The following is a 15,204-nucleotide window of genomic DNA, read 5'->3' as shown; positions in this document are numbered from 1 at the left end:
ATTTTTTTTAATGATCATTGATTTTAAAGAGCCTTCTAATAAGATTATCTGTCCTACAATGTAGAGCGAAGAGCGCTCTGACAGCATAGAAATGAACAGAGCTTGGCTGAACTTAAAACACAAGATAGTCCGGACCAAACAGTCCTAAGCAGACGGAAAAGACAAAGCCTTGGACTTTCTGGGAGTGCCAAGGATACACACTAAGAGCAATGCCAGGCTGAAGAGATACCTCAGCTGCTAATGGCATCTGCCAGTAAGCCCGAGGCTAAATCCCCAGGAGCCAAGTAAAGAAGGAAAGCATAGGCTCCCATATTGTCCTCTGACCCTAACACCTGCCCTGTGGCACACATGCCCATACACATACACAATAAATAAAATGTATATATTACAACATCTTACCCTGAATATAAAAGTGAGCGCACACACACACACACACACACACAAGTCCTGTTAACCAACACCATATTTTTTAAAGTGGATATAACATGTCTTAACAAAGCTACCTCCCCATGCACACTCCACCCACACAGCCTCGGCTCCTGGGTGACTTCAGCTTCACCTGTGGTGTGAATTACTATTTGGATGACAGGTTTCTTAGAACTTAAATCACACTCATGCTGTTTTGCCTTCAGTGTTGACACTGTGCAAATGGAAAGAAACCTGTCTTGGTAAACAAGGCCCTGACCACCATGGAGGTCAGGAAAATGTTGATCCTAGACTCAAAGAATGAAGCAACATACACCACAGATGCAGTGTCTGTCAGACATGAAGCATCTGGAGCCTCAGAGCACCCTACCCCGACTCTGCATTCCCAAGCCACTGAACTATGAAGGCCAGGAAGACGCCGTTAGCTAAAAATGGAGGCAGACAGCTGCGTGTCAGACTGTGAAATGATCTTTTCAAAATCCCAAGGGCTCATGCTACCTAAACCAGTAAAGAAGGCAACCTCCTCCTCCTCTTCCTTCTCCTCCTCCCCATCTTTCTCCTCCTCCTCCTCTTCCTTCTCTTTTCACTCCTCCCCTTCCTCCTCTCACTCCTCCTTCTCTTCCTCTTCTTCCCCCCACTATCCTCCCTTTAATGTAATACCAGCAAACCACATTCAAGGTCAGAAAAAAGTCCGCTTGACCAGCTGAACAGCTCTACCATATTTGCTCTTCAAAATTTAAAAGGCAGGAAGTTCAAAGTACTAGTTAAATGCTAGAGTTCTACTTGAAAACCGGAAATCAGTGCAGGACATAGACCAAAAAGGGCAACTTATTTAGTGGCATTTAGAAGATTGTCTTTCATTAAATACTGATTTACATACAAGTCAAAAACGAAATCACTAATGGTACAGAGGACGACCTGTGTCTTAAATTATCTTTTCAGCCATTTGTATGTACAAGAGAAAGGAGAAATCGTGAGGCCTGCCTAGAGCTGGGCTAAGAAATAACTGACCATGGAGAAAATAGTAAAGTCTCTAAAAGAGACATACAGCAAGAAGTGCAGTCAGCAAAATGTCACCAAATTACCCCCTTCATCTGCCTTGCCTTTCAAATGCATGCCCTTCAGACACACACGCAGCCAGCACACAGCATAGCCAGGAAGAAAACATTCCGCAACCAAAATGACAGCCTAGGAGTTTGTGGCAATTATAAATGAGGGTTGGAGACTCCGGTTTCATTTTTCTGTCTAAATAAAATATCCATGGAAATGATCTTCTGACACATAGAATCACACAGATACACACAAGAAGTTGCTTAACCAGGCAATCAGTCTGCAAGTCCCACACTCTAGAGGCTGAGGCAGGAGGATTGCGGCAAATTTGAGTTCGGCCTGAGATACTCAGCAAGTATCATCAAGAGCCAGTCAGGCCAGTCACAGTTACAAAGTGAGACCTTATGTCAAGAGTTTGAAAAGAGATTTATAAACAAAGTGACTCTGGATCCAAAACAGTCAGCGAGGGGACCAACTAAGTCCAAAGTCCCTTTTACCAGCCACTGATTGTCCACAGGGAAATTGGGAGCTGGTTTTGTTGATTTTCCAGGAAATGGCTCATTCCCATAGTGAATTCTTTTCTGAACTGTGAGCCACATATGCTCAGTTTCAATTAGAATATAGCAGTCTTCCAACACAAATGTCTCTTTGGTTGGTTTTTCGAGACAGGGTCTCACTATGGATTCTGGAATGGCCTGGGACTTACTAAGTAGTCCAGGCTGGCCTCAATTGTCCAGTAACTCCTTGGGCCTCCCATGGGCTTAGACTATGGTCACTTACCACCACACCCAACTTTGAATCCTAAACTTTTAAAGAAGTTTGGGGGACGGACAGGTAAAAGGAGACCCTAACATACTAAAACCAAATTGGTCTGAGGACAGAAGGAAGGAAAGACTTCTTCACTCAGATTTATATGAAATTCAAGTGGGAAATAAGGGTCTCATTTATACCTAAAGTACCAATATGAACTCTATTTACCCATTTAGGACAGCCTTTGTGGAAGGCTATTATGGACTGTAGATGGATATTTTATATCAATGTTGTATACATGAGTATATTTGTTTTACCACTAATGTGGATGATTTGAGAATTACACAGGGAAGTATAAACATCTCTCTGCCTTCCTCTGTTTGGTTTTCTACGGTTCTGGTTGCTGAAATATTAAAAGAGACAATTTGTTATTCCAGGGCCTTGGTTCCCCAAATCTTACAGCTGACATGTCTCAACCTGGGGCAGAAACGGATTCAAAGCCAAGGAGGGGCAATCCCGTGCTGAAGGACTAAGCCGGCAGCTGCCTGTCCTTCGACACACTTGGCTCAGGAGAACCTGCTGCTGTGGTTGGCCTGATCATCTCATTTACCAGGCTCCTGGGCTTGACACCAATAAGAAGCCCAAACATTTGTTGTTGTCCATTTGTTGAGTCACAACAACTCAAGGCTTCAATGCCACACTGAAAGAACCTGGCCAGCTGGGAGGAGACAGAAAGCAGTTCAGAGAATACACATTACCAAGCCCTCTCTTGCTTTTCCTGCTGGAAACCAACCAAAACGGAAAGGTTACTTTCTAATTGTCCTAATGAGCCATTTTTGAATCTTCTCCTCTTTGAAAGGCTGTCTTCAGTTCTCGCATGTTTCAATAAATAAGTGTCTGCAACTGTAGCTCAAAAAACTGGAACTTCGGATAATTTAGACCAACATTGAAGGCAAGTTTAACTATAAGTGACTATTTAATGCTCACTTTTCTGGTACATTTCACATACTTCTAGATGGCAAATATGGACGGAAAATGCTACATAAGCTCCAAGATCCGAGACACCATCAGAGACAGTAAGTGTTCTTATCTACAATAGTTAGCAGTTAAATTGTGGGGAGGGAAGGGAAGAGGGGGAGAGAGAGGGAGACAAAATATCAAAAGTACCTCACCTGGTTATCTTCCTATAGGAACATGAAGGTCTAAGAAATTATACTAAAGAAAGCACACCGGTCTCATTTTATAATTAGAAAGTACAAAAATGTGTCTTCTCATCCTGTTACAGATAAGTGTTTTCATGACAAATTCACTTCATTTCTAGCTAGAGATGCACAAGGATGCTAAGAAAACAGAGCATCAGACTAAAAAGTTCAGCTATTCTAAGTTGCCCTTAACAGCCTATGTTACGTAAGAAGACCTAGCTTAATCAAATAAATAGATTTACTTATGCATTATAGCAGTGGTTCTCAACCTTCATAATCCTGTGACCTTTAATACAGATCCTCATGTTGTGGTGACCCCAAACCATAAAATTATTTCATTGTTACTTTATAGCTATAATTTCACTACTGTTATGAATTATAACGTAAATGTCTAATTTGTAGGATATCAGATATGAGCTCCTCAAAGGGGTCACGACCTGTGGTTTGGGAGACACTGTTTCAGACTACAGTGTTTTACTCCAAGATTTTTATTCCAGTTGGCATGGCGAATGTAGGGAGGGGTGGGGTGTGAAGTGGGAGCCCTAAGCATAGTTGTTTGCATTAATCAAATGTCTCCCAACTGTCAGACTTAGAAACTGACCTAGCAGGCCCAAATGAATGCTCAGTCAGTAAGCAGTTGAACTGTACACACAAATAGAACACCCAGCCACTGAATTGGCAGCGTTTTCAGACCATAGCCAATTGCCAAGCTCTTTCATTTCAGAGAGTCATGGGGCCTCTTCGCCTTCCTGGCTGGAGTGAACCACATCGTGGGAGATTGTGTCACGTCCTCTCACACTGGAAAGCCTACAGCCAGGAACCTCTACATCGATTCATGGAAATGCAGAGCGACTCATCCCACTCAACCCTTGGACTTAATAAAAACTTCTGGGGTTGAATAGGAGAAAAGTCTTCATCATAATAAAACCTACCTATATTACTGAACTATAGTGACAAACTGCCATAAATGTGGCTCTCTAAGCAGCTCCCCAAAATATATCTGGAGCGCACCAAATATTCTCTTTCTGGGTTGCCTGTTAAAGTCCCTATGGTCACTTGATGGTTTGACGATCAATCCTTCTGATAGAATCCCTCCACAAACCTGCTTTAGATAAGGATCTAGTTACAACCTGAGCTCTCTCCAACAGATAAATCAGCCAAACAGGCAAATCATGGTAGAAAAGGTAGAGATGTAAAAAGGGGTGAAACTAACCACCAGTGTAGCATGTCCTCAGCCACCAAGGGCAGTGAGAAGATTGAGGAAAGAAAAATAAATCCAGAGACAGACAAGAAGAATAGACAGAAGATAGTCTATTTGTAAATAGAAAATACTAAGACTTAGCTTCCAACAATAAAGATAAATCCTTATTGTGTGTGCTGTTGCTGTTATGTGTATGTATACACCCATATGCAAGTGTGCATAGATGTTGGTATGTAGAGCTTTGAATACTATTGTGATATATTTTGTGCTTGTGTGTATTGCCTTGTAGGGGGTTGTATGTTGTTGTTACGTGTGTTGTGCTTTGAAGTTTTTGCTCGCTTTTATACTCTTGACATAGTGTCTCCTTGTGAGACACAAGCTGGCCTGGTTCTCACTATATAGCCCACCTTGATCTCAAATTTGTAGCAATCATTCTGCTTCAGCCTACAGCATTCAAATTAGAAGTGTGTGCAACAAGTCGCATGCTTTTAAAGTCTGTGGTTTGATTTTCTGTACTACCAGTGAAATAAAAGTGCCACACACATGCTGATGGAAAAGAGCACAAGGTTTTGTCTCCTTATCCTGCTTAAAACTCCACCCCTTCCCACTCCATGCCCCAACCAGGATACCTAACACTCTATATCCACTCTGTCCCAAGAGTACTGCCTTCCCGATTTCTGATTTTTGGTCCCTTTTCTTCTCTTCTTTCATTAAATGTCAAGACTAAGAATAATAATTTTTTTTAAAAGAATACCCTCTAAATAAGGCTAGTATAGTCTGATTCACCAAGATAATTTACATTTATGCAAAGTGCCACTCCACTGTGATCAGAGAACACAGGCATTTAGACAGGTAAGGGAAACAGGGATCTTAAGCTTTTTAGTTCCAGCGTTAGCTTCAAGGTCTAGGACTCACAATTTCTCAAAAGTTACTATTCTAAAAAAGACACTTCTGTTTAGATGCTGGTCCAACTTTTAAAAGCCTAGTCAATATAACAGCACTGACCTTTTCAGGAGAGTGACAACCCATCCCACAGGAAGGTATGGTTGGCTAAGGCTCCCATCTTATTCCATGTCCAGTGTTTGGCCTCTTAATACTAAAGAGGCAGACATGGACAGCTGGGCATCAGAAGCCTGCGCAGCCTCCAGTAAGAATCCGATAGGATGCTCTGTGTTCAGTGGTCAGAGGAGCCTTAGCAGAAGTTCCCAATTCTCAGCTTTGGACTGTGCAGCTGCCATTTCTTCTCCCCAGCATAGTAGAGGAAATCTGATGAGGTTGCATTTTGGAGGCCCCAAAGGCAGCAAGGCCACATCCTTTACAAGATTTTAGTGAGTTGTAACTTTTTATGCATCTGATGTTGTATTTAAAGGAACCAAAGAACTAGGTTTTTAAAAAGGTTGAAAGAATTTAGATGGTAACTAGGAAAGGAGATCTGAAAAATGGCAGACCTGTCCTCAGAAACCAAGTGGTAGAGTGGACAAGAAAATGTGCACTCAGCTAGGCCTGGGAACTCTGCAACAAATACCTCCTTCAAACTCATTGTAATCACTGAAGTTCGGCTTCTTTAAGCCTTTTTTTTTCCTTTTTATCAAGAAAAGATAGATAGTAAGTATATATTACATCCAATTCTTCACACAATTGATTCAAAGTCAAGCCACTGAAGAAAAACTTAAGAAGACTTAGTTGGTAAATGCTTAAGATGGAGGAGTAACTAATGGCTTTACTGTGCACTCTCGAGGTACCAAACTGTCTGGAGGCTGAACTCTTGGCCTAAAGAAACCCTTGGAACACAGCCAATCAAACAGACTCCTGGGTTGACACTACATAAGTTAAGAACTCCACTCTTGGCGCTACCGGCTTAAGTACAACTTCTTCCTCCAAGAACAGCAACAGCCATGTTTTAAAAGACTTAAGAAGAACAAGACAAGACAATGCTGTTCTCTTCTCATTATCCCGTAATGGGAAAAGGAGTAGTAATTAAAGAAGGCAAAGCCTAGAAACATTGGGACCTGAGTCGGCATCCTCAGGGGAAGAGCCATGCCCAGCCCATTCCTGAGCCTGGGCTTTGCAGTGACTCATAGAAGGACTTTTGCAAAGTGCCCCTCACCTGTATAAGAGTCCCCCAGTCCTTCACTGCTTTGACTCTTTATAATTTAAGCAAACAAACTGCACAGTATGGAAAATTGTTTCTGTAGCCCAATAGAATGGGAAGGAGGTACCTGGTACTTCTATTTATAGTCTCTAGAACATAAGGAGGTACACTCCTCTAGAACGTAAGTTTTAAAGGGAAACTAAATACTTTGAATCTTTACTGGAAAATAATTAGGTAAGGGCAGCAATCTTGTGGGTCACAAGTCTATGTCCTAAAGGAAGTACGGTAGCCATCTTTGTTCTCTCTGAATGCTACTCCACCTCCATTGCAAGTGGTGGTGAAAGTCCTTCACATGAGCCTTGACCAGCCATACAACAGAGGAAACCCATCACTTGTTCTATAGCTATACGTATTGCCATAATTACAGGGCATCATTTATAACAACATGCACCAGGATGTGGAAGAAATCCAAATGCCCATTATCAAATGGATGAACAAAATGTAACAGACGATTTGATAATATTCTACAACACCAACAAACCTTGAAGATAATATGCTGAGATGAATAAGCCAGCCACTAAGCTTCAATTTAAAGAAAGTACTAAAGTACTCAAACATAGGGACAGAAGTATGATGGAGATTGATGAGTTAGAGGAAGGGAGATTATGACTTGTTTAGTTGTGCTCAGAGTTTCTGCATTCTGAAAGTAGGTATACAAAGACACTTTGCACCACTGAACTGCATAGTTAAGATGATACATTTTGCACTTAGTGTCATAAAAAATAAATTTAAAAAGAATCTGGGAGTGGTGACTTATACCTGTGACCATAACACTCAGGAAGTGAAGGACGGTGGATTGTTGTGTGTCCAAGGCCAGACTGTATTACATAATGAGTTCCAGGGCAGCTAGAGATACAGAATGAGACCGTGCCAAAGGAGGAAGAGAAGGGAGGGGGGAGGAGGGAGGGAGGAAGAGGAAGGAAGAGCTGAGAGAAAGGAAAATAGGGAGGGAGGAAAGGGGGGAGGGAGGAAGGGAGGGAGGAAAAGGGGGAGGGAGGGAGGGAGGAAGAGAGGAAAGAGGGGAGGGAGGGAGAGAGGGGAGGAGGGAGGGAGGGAGGAATGGGAGGAGGAAATTTCTTTATGGACACTAGGGAAGGATACAAATGGGAGAGGAGAATCAACCAAAGCACATTTTGTTCAAAAATACCATTATGACATCTAATATTTTATATGCCAATAGAAAAATATTTTCTTACAAACACACACACACACACACACACACACACACGAATAACTGGTGTTTTAAATTATCATTGAATGTTCTCTGTCTCTCTAAGATTTTAACCTGATAAGAATCTACTCTATAGGGTGGCATTAACTCCCTCAAGTAATATCACCATTCGTTTTAGACACAAGGAAATTAAGGGCCAGAATGACTGACTGAAAAGCTTTTTAGTGAGTGCACAATCAGAAACTGCCAGTCAGTTCTGTAACCTACCCTCATTCCAACCTTCTCCTACTCTCAAAGAATTCTCTAAGGGAAGCCTGCCTCCTTCCTGCCTTCTCCACCAACTCCCAACCTGCAAACAGACCCCCGCCTCCCAGGACCACTAAAGGTTCCCCAGAGGTCACCAATTAAGTGTGTGTCCCTGTGACTCCATTTGCTGTGCTTATCTGTTCCTGCCTTCTCTGGGGCAGGTGACAGGGTGATCCACCCTTTTCTTCAGGAAATTATCTCTTCCCTCCATTTTACAGACCCCATTTTCCCCTGATAATCCTTCTGTTTGACTACTCCTTCCTATAGCATTCTTAAGATACTTATCTCCCTGCTCAATTTCCACCCAAACAATGGCTAATCCATGCCTGAAGAAGTAAAGTTGGGTTTACTTTAAATTCATTTCAGATGTTTACAGAACTGATCTGAAGCCTATAGTTAATAGTTAGTAGAGCCTTCTAGATGCAGATTCCCTGGAGCTATGTCTTCAGGGAGGGCTCTCGTGACTTAATACAATATTTGGCTCACAGTAAGCATCAATGGTCTTGTACATTTTATTCCTAAGGTAACTAAATTCTGAAGTTAGGAGCTACTTTTCCTAGCATGGTCCTCCAGATCCTATTAAGAAACCTCCAAACTATTCAACTGTCTCCCTCAATCCAACACCAGTTAAGGATCACTCCTTGGCTCCAGACAATAGCTAAAACAGCAGGAGCATTTCTTCCTGTTGTTTACTGTGCTATCCCAGGCCCACAGCAGATCTCCCTGCTTAATGAAGTTCAATTGAAAATGAGTTCAATTTTGTTAGAATCCACATAAGGCACCACCACTCCCCAGCTGTGAAATCTCAAAAAGCAATTCGACTCAGTATCTCTAATATGAAAGAATTAGATGAGAATAGAACATTCACATGATCTACTGTTTCCTGATTGAGTTGGCAGCAAGTCATACACGGCCTTGGTTTGCCTTTTTGAGACATACCCCACCCCACCCCACCCCACCCCACACAGACTTTCTAATAAAAGACACTCACATGAAGCTAGCTCCACTCATTCACTTTCTACTCAGTCCTTTTTTGAAGAGTGCATCCTCAAGTCTACTTCTGAGCTCTGACCTTGTAGATGCTCCCTAGTCAAGTTACGTTCAGCATAATGGGATGTTAATAGGCTGTTATGATTTACTCTACAAAAATCAATGGTGTAGATCCTGCTGGGGAAATAAGCCACTTTGGTGGGCCCAGCCACATGAAGAGCATTAAGTATCATCTAGTTCCCTGGAAATGAAAATTTGTGCTATGCAATACTGAGCTCTTTTTGAGCTGAATTTTTTCATTTGGATACTGAGTTCAATCACCCTCCTGTTTTAAATAGTTAGAAAAATAAGGAAACATAACTTGATCACCTTTCAGTCTGGGAAACATCTAAAATATTACACAATATTGAGAAGATAACATTTCTACAGTGACTGACAGTAGGCTGTGAATTTGGGGATGGAGCTGACTAGCACCAGATAGCACTTGCTGCTCTGTTTTGTTTTGCTTTTGTGAGCCTACGAGCAAGAAAACAAAAATGTATAACTATAACTCTCCAGTAGATCAAAATAAAATATTAAAAGGAACATGGAGAAATTCAATTCACATTTTGATTTTAAAAATTACTTTTCTTTGACTGAAAGGTCATTCTTGCATAGGGGAAGGATGCTAGTATGTGAGGTTGACCCAAGAACAGTCCAAATTTAAGAATGGAGAGATATTTTTTAAAGACCATCTGGCTTTAAAAGAATGAGGGAAGAAAGGAAGGCCTATCTAAACTCCAGTGGGTCGCAGAAAATATTCTCGTTTTATTTCAAGGTTGTCTCTGGTACACCGTGCAGTTAGAGTTGAAAGACTTCCAATAGATTTCACACACTGAAATTCCCCACATCTGAGAAGTTATTATTACATGCTAGGAGGGTCCTTCTACTCTCAGAGAGACAAGTAACTCAATGGAACAAACAACACTGGAGTAGGTCCAGTCACCACTGGACAGGCCTGAAGGTAGCAAGGGGAGACAGTGACAACCTTGCTGCAGGAGTATTTCTTGTACAATGATAATGAAAGAACAGGTTGACGCTCTTGGTCAGCTTTTATTATTTTTTGGTTCTCTAACAAGTTTTCTTCTAAGAATCAAGCATTCCTACAGCCTGTTGTAGAAACTCTTTCCCTAGGAAGATAAAAAGAAGTATCTTCCCTCTCCTAGAGCAGGGCATCGACACTATACCAAAGTGCATTTCCACTGAAGTCCAACTCAAAAGACCAGTAAGTTTATTGGGATTCCTTACATAGTATGGGTGACAAGTTACATACAAGAACATTAATGATCCCATGACAGCACACTACGAGAAAGTCTAAGCACAGCATGGATGGACAAGGTCATAGACAGAGTCTCCTTTTCAGTTAGCCTCACCAGTATATATACTGTAGCACCTCCAAGATCACAAGGCCACATCCAATTAAGGAAAAATTGCTTCTAACTGGCCAGGAGATGCAGGAGTAAGTGATCAGAGTCTCAGGATCAAATGACTCCCACCCATCCCTACTAGGAGGGATCATTATTAGTCAACAGGTCTAGTCTGTGGGTCTCCTCAAGTAGTCACAGATGGTCTGATGAAAATGATGGTTGCTATGCTAAGAGCACAGTCCTCTAAAACATGCCCCTCCTAGAGAGGAAGAACATACTGTAGCAAACATCACTATTACCTTCTCCTTGGTGAAGCTACTCCCTGCTTCCAGGTGCTCCCTTAGCTCACACAATTTCCTATTCCACTTGGTGCACAACTGTTATTGTCTCTGTTTTTCTTTCTACCTACTGGACAATGAGAAACGAAAGCTTACTATTTCTAAAATTACTAATATTCCTAAGTATATTCTAACATATGCAAAAATACAAGGTCTCCACAGTCATTGACTTAAGAAAAATCCACAGGGAAGTTTTACTAGCCAATCCATGGTCCAGGCCCACTAGGACTACAACCATGAACAAAACATGAACACACCAACCTTCACTGAACATTCAAAGGATGCCCAAATGGATAAACAAATGAGCATCAAAGAGCCAACAATTTCTCCTATTGGTTGATTTGAAATTTCACTCAATGAGACAAAAATAAAGCATGCAAACAGCCTGCTTTTACATATTTGATCCAACATGGTAAAGTTAAGCCCAAGCATGATTTGTATGCGTTCTGGAACTACAAGCTGACACATAATTTCTCCATATTAATGACCAATCTCAAAAAATATGAGACACGACCAATTCATCTCTATCTCTACTACTATTAAACACACCAAGAATAATGCACCTTTGATGGACAGCCATGATTCTCTTCAAAAGTAGAGAAGCATCTTGAGACTAATGTTTAACAAAAATCAATCTCCTACACCTATCAATATTAACAACTAATATCTGCATAAAGCTTATGTCTCTCCCAACACTTTCATCTTAAAAGAATTCTCTCATTGGAACCCTCATATTGCATGGAAAATGGATAAAGATTTCTTACAAACTATAGAATGTAAATAGAGACCCATAGATTTTATGCTATTTATGCCATTTTGCATATCTCGTAAGTTGTAAATTTCAAGTTTAACTTTGGAATCATAGATGCAAATATCAATACTAACATTCACTATAATTGCAATATACCATCTATAAGAGAAGGTGAATAAAAAATAAAATTGAAGGCAAAAATTCTTGTAATCTGAGCACTCAGGAAGTTGGAGTAGGAAGGAGGAGCAGGGTTCAAAGTCGTCGTCGTCGTCGTCGTCGTCGTCGTCGTCGTCATCATCATCATCATCATAGCAAGGCCAGCCTGAGCTGCATGAAACCCTATGACTACCACCTTTATCATCAATAAAAAGAACTCTCAAGTTTAGTCCAATTCATTCCAGTGCTGTGCATGCATCAGCCACTCAACCACTTAAGACATCCAGAGGCAGATGAACCAGTTGCTAACACTGAACTATATTTCTACAGCAATCGGATATCAAAACTTACAGTTTACTCATAAGCAGTCTCTGTAACTAACTCTCTAGTGTCTGCATCACATAGACAATGATAGTAAAGACTTGTTCTACAAGCTCCCTGAGATCCCAAACTAGGTCATAGTCCCCATGCCCCAGACCTCATCACCCTTCCCTGTTTATGGCAAGGCACTCAGTTACCCTTCCCTGTTTATGGCAAGGCACTCAGCAATTACACAATGCAGGAATGGATGGCGACACTGCAAGGCCAGCTGCGGGATTAGGCATGTTCACAATGGTTTTTGTTCTTTCACCACCGCCGTCTACTAACTAGACTTTTAGCCATGTAAAGGCAGAGGCACTCTGCCTTCCTGTGTAAATCATGCTCAGAAGCCCAGATGGTGTCATGCTCATGTGGCATGTGTGTTGCATCAATATTTGCTCATTGATTTGTTGCTCAAATACCACTACTGAGTTGTGTTTGTCTGGCAAATCATGCAATTTTAATAATTAGTATCTGAGGTGGGAAAAAAATGTCTTTCAGAAACACTGGGGGTGAATGGGAAGTCCATAAAGTTGGTCCATGGGAAGCATACTGGATGAAAAGACATCATCATAGCAAATAAATAAAATGGAAAAAACACATGTTGGTAAATTTCCAAGAGTAACACCAAATGTATTGCTGTTTATATAGACACACACTCTGAATGACACAGGTAGGACTGGAGAAATTGCTCTGTGGTTACGAGCCTTTCTGTTAATACAGAGGACCAGAGTTCAGTTCCCAGCAACCACAGTGAATGGTTCAAAACCACCTGTAATTTCAGCTTCAGGGGATCTGATGTCTAATTCTGGCTTCCACAGGTACCACACATACATGGCCATACACACATAGAAATCACATAGTTGGAGGTGGGCACTTGCCAAGCAACCAAACTGGCTTGGATATCATGGATAGCCAGTGGGACTGGCTATGCTACTTCAAACTACAGAACCAATGCTTGCCCTACAAAAGTAAAGGGCCGCATTCTCAGGTTTTACAACCCTACACTTTCTTTCTTTTGCTCTTTTAAATTAATTTTTCTTTTATTGAAAAGAGATTATTTTCTCATACAATGTGTCCTGATTATAGTCCCCTCCCCTTCTACTCCTCCTAGTCCCTCCCCATCTAACCCCCATCCACTCTCTTTCTGTCTCTGATTAGAAAATAATAGGCTTCTAAGAGATAACAACCAAACATGACATATATGTGTGTGTGTGTGTGTGTGTGTGTGTGTGTGTGTGTGTGTGTAAAATACAATGAAGCAAAAACAATCCATACATTTTCTAAATAGTCTGACAAAAGCAAGTACAATAAAGGATATCAGGCCTTTATGCATTCTGATAAAGCAAATCTCTAGTTCATTCAAGATTAATCAGAAAACCATTCATGATGCAGGACTTGTGGTTGGCATGGAGCAGGGAGTGAATCAGGGAACCTGAGGGTGTGCAGGAGCACTACAGACTACCCAGGTAGTCCCCACCCCAGTCCTTTGGTTACCACTGACACTCTGGGGGAGCACAGGTAGTCCATGTTCTCATACAATGGATTTAATTTAGTCTTTATTTGAGGGGGAAGAATTTTTATGCACTCACTTTTCCAATCATTAATTTCATATACAGAGCTTCAGACAAGCAGCACCTTAGGATGTTGGGCATAATATATAGACAGCCCAGGAAATTCTCAGGAAACAATACCCCAAATTTAAAAGCTATATACATATTACTGCCATACGTGATCTTGCTCTCAAAGAGACACTCAAGCGAGAAAGGCTAATCACTAGAACTTTTGAGCTTTAGTTATTTGGGGTTATTTTTAAACTTCAATGAGTTCAAGCTGTCAGTTCACAGTCAAAGATGATGATATTCATAATGATATTCATGGTGAATTGAGAATTCTTCTGGGTTATCGATAGCATGATAATTGCCTTCAGACAAATGAATATTTATTTTAATCGAATCAAGTGTGATTGGGAATATATTGCAATGAAGCTCTCAGAGGCTCTGAAAAAAAAAAACAACAAAAGATTTGCACTGTGTTGTTCAGGAGATTAAATGTTCAAAATGGAGAGATATAGAAGGTATGTTTTATTAATCTCCTCGCATCTTAAATGTTCTAGACTTACATCCTCCCAAAATAAAGTCTCAGTATCTTCTATCAATCCATCCATCTATCCATCTATACATCTATCCATCCATTCATCCATCCATCCTTCTATCCATCCACCTATCCATCTATCTATCCATTAATCCATCCATCTATCCATCCATCCATCCTGTCTACAACCACCATGATTTCCATTTAGATGGTACTTATGTTGGTGAAGGATACAAAGACCAGTTTTCCATTGCTGATTCTGGGGATCAATACAGCAGGAAGACAATGAGGAGAAGTTTTGGCATTATTTTTGTTTTTTTAAAGATTGACTTACTTATTTTGTGTATATGAGTACACTGTTATTGTCATCAGACACACTAGAAGAAGGCATGACATCCCATGACAGATGGTTGTGAGCCACCATGTAGTTGCTCGTAATTGAACTCAGGACCTCTAGAAGCGCAGCCAGTGCTCTTAACCTCTGTGCCATCTCTCCAGCTCCTGGAATTCCTTTTGAGACTCACTTCCCTAATTGATTTAGTTTATGTGTACATGTGTGCCTATTTGCATGTGCACCATGTACCTGTCTGGTGCTTACAGAGGCCAGAAAAGTGTATCGCCTGGAGCTGGAACCATTGGCCTCTGTGAGCCACCCTATGCAGGTGTTAGGAAATGAACCCAGGCTCTCTGAGGAAGCAGTGATCACTCTAAACTGCTGAGCCACTTCTCCAGCCTCCACTCCCTAATGTCACTACCATGCTTAGGATGCATTAAAATAATTAAAAAGAACTATTGGCAAATGCTGAGGCTTAGTGAGGCTTCTGGTCATAGAAAGCATTAATCCACGGCTG

At 41.1% G+C, this 15,204-nt stretch overlaps 1 pseudogene across 33 annotated transcripts in view; it reads right to left on the bottom strand.

Moving 5' to 3' along the window:
• Positions 1–15,204, bottom strand: part of LOC134482707 (uncharacterized) — a 501,539-nt pseudogene that overhangs the window by 291,328 nt on the left and 195,007 nt on the right. The gene's annotated exons all lie outside the window — the stretch shown is intronic.

Source organism: Rattus norvegicus, chromosome 17, assembly GCF_021556685.1.
Source record: "Rattus norvegicus strain SHRSP/BbbUtx chromosome 17, alternate assembly SHRSP_T2T, whole genome shotgun sequence".
NCBI lineage: Eukaryota > Metazoa > Chordata > Mammalia > Rodentia > Muridae > Rattus > Rattus norvegicus.
This window is presented reverse-complemented; position numbering and strand designations above follow the sequence as displayed.